Source organism: Sminthopsis crassicaudata, chromosome 1 (assembly GCF_048593235.1).
Source record: "Sminthopsis crassicaudata isolate SCR6 chromosome 1, ASM4859323v1, whole genome shotgun sequence".
Classification (NCBI taxonomy): Eukaryota; Metazoa; Chordata; class Mammalia; order Dasyuromorphia; family Dasyuridae; genus Sminthopsis; species Sminthopsis crassicaudata.
Genome location: NC_133617.1, coordinates 551,257,191 through 551,259,398, shown reverse-complemented (window position 1 = coordinate 551,259,398; position 2,208 = coordinate 551,257,191). Strand labels below are relative to the sequence as shown.

Genomic DNA, 2,208 nt, shown 5'->3' with positions numbered 1-2,208 from the left:
AGTATTCTGGGATATAATCTCCCCCTATTTGTTCTCTACTCTCTTTCCAGAGAGGGTATTTAAAGGGTATACATCAGCCAAGCACATAACTGAAGAACAGCCAGTCCCTGAGAAAATTCTTAGATTTTAGAGACTGATTTTATGTTCCAGGGGCCTAGCTTTAAGGAGTAGTAAGGTATTTTGCATTTTGTTTATGAGAGAACTAAGGCCTAGAGGGAGGCTAATTGACTTGCCTGAAGCCATTTACCTACATAGTGAGAAAGGAAGATAGTCTTAATCTATATTTCTCTTACCCATCTTCACAAGCTCTCTTTCCCCTCCCATACAAAGCATATTTATATGAGCTGAAGAAAGTATCTCCCAAAGATTTTTGCCCTTTTCCAGCTGGGGAAAAAAAAAAAAAAAACAAACTAAACTAAAACAACATCAGGATCCCAAGTAGAAACTGACTGATAGTGAATTCCATCTTCTGTAAGAAGAAACACAATTACTAGCCGTGGTTCTGTTGGGAGGGTTCTGTTTGGGAATTGGAGGTCCATGCTTGCTTGTGATATGTCAAATCCAGATGGAAATGTTAAATTTGATATGTTAGGGCAGTGGTCCAATGAAGGCCGAGATGGGCAAACATAGCAAGGAACAGAGATCATTTGCATTTTGAGGTGGCAGGAAGGGAAGTCTCTGGGATTGTGGGCAAAGATTGCTGTTTTCAGATTTGTAGCAGGGAGAAACTTCACACCTGATTTTTCACTCGTCCTGATCCAGACAAACATCAAAGGAGCAGCTATTGGAGCCTGTGATCTGTATATTTTTCACTTTAATCTGTGATGTGTTCATTTGGTTTTGGCCTTCTTGGACTTCTTGGGCTTAGAGTTCTGTTTCTTTACCATCTCAGCCAGGGTCAAGGTCAAAGATTCCATATTAAAATCTAGCTCCTCCAATTTCCTCTAAGCCTTATTAAGGTTGGCAGAGGTACACACTTTCTCCATATTGTTCCAGGGGGCACACCCAGTAATGGCCTTCTTCCTATAGGTAATCTGTATTGTGAGAGAGATGGCTTCTCAGCCTCCATGAATGTCCACCTGTTCATTATATATTATATACATATATATTATATTATACATGGGACCAGAAGCCTTGATAGCATGGATAGCTATTGGGTGACCCAGCTCCCTGGAGCAGTAAAAATTTCTTTATTCTTCTTTCCACTGATGAAGATCAACTCTAGAGATCTGATAGACTTGCAGCAGAACTGGTCTTGTGGCAAACTGGTAGTAATAACGCAGCATGTCCATCACCACTTTCCAGTGGTCCAGCCACAGGCTTCAAACTCTGCTGGCACAAGACATGGGCGGGCAGCGGCATCAGCCCTGGCACATTATGTTCTTACCAGGGACCCCAAATTCTGAGGTAATGGGAAATCTCTTTGGTGCTGTCGTCCCACAGAGCAAAAGGATGTGCACTGGAGCCAGATGTCTTAGGGAATTGGGAACAAGAGGTCGGACTGGTTTTGGATAAGCAGGAGAGGTACTAGATGTAGGCTGCTAACTTCATTTTACTGGGATTTTGAAGAATAGAGATAAAGTGCCATGTTAGGAGTGGATAATTGCTTTCTAACTTCCAAAGTTGCTATATAGCATGAGATCTAGTCTGAGCCAAAGACCATAAACAGGCAATTGGAGCTCTCCTTATCACTACAGAAGGACCTCCAATATTGATAATGTACAGAAAGCAGCTTGAAAGCTAGCTGTCTGGGGGGAGAAAGAATATTGGGAACAGGAAGAAGGTGAGAAAAGCATGTTTAAAGGGCTGTATAGACTCCCAGTCTACTGGAAAAGTGGTGTGAATCATTGCCTATTTGCCCTGGGTGGGCACTTTTGCCCATCCTTGAGGTGGAATATCTCCTGTCTCGTTTTCTGGCTACAATCTCTGTTGCTATTCTTCGATCCCAACCTACTGATCTTAGACCTTTCCTACAGTCAACTGCCACTGGCTGAATTTCAACTTATTAATTTTTTATGTTGTTTATTACATCTGTGATATTATGCCCTGTGTTATTTGTTTAAGGGCTCAGGTCTCTTAAAATATACTACTTTAAAGCTTTTAAAATCAATTGAATATTGTTTTTTTTACCCTTGAAAACAACAAATTGCACAGCTAAATTCCTTAGGTAAGTTAATAAGCAGACTGGAAAAAGAGATTTGAATGACT

General features: G+C 41.0%; 1 pseudogene; it reads right to left on the bottom strand.

Annotated features, from left to right (window-relative positions):
* Positions 1-588: 588 nt before the first annotated feature.
* On the bottom strand, positions 589-1,844 carry LOC141550887 (phosphoinositide 3-kinase regulatory subunit 5 pseudogene; annotated as a pseudogene).
* Between the last annotated feature and the right edge of the window lie 364 nt (positions 1,845-2,208).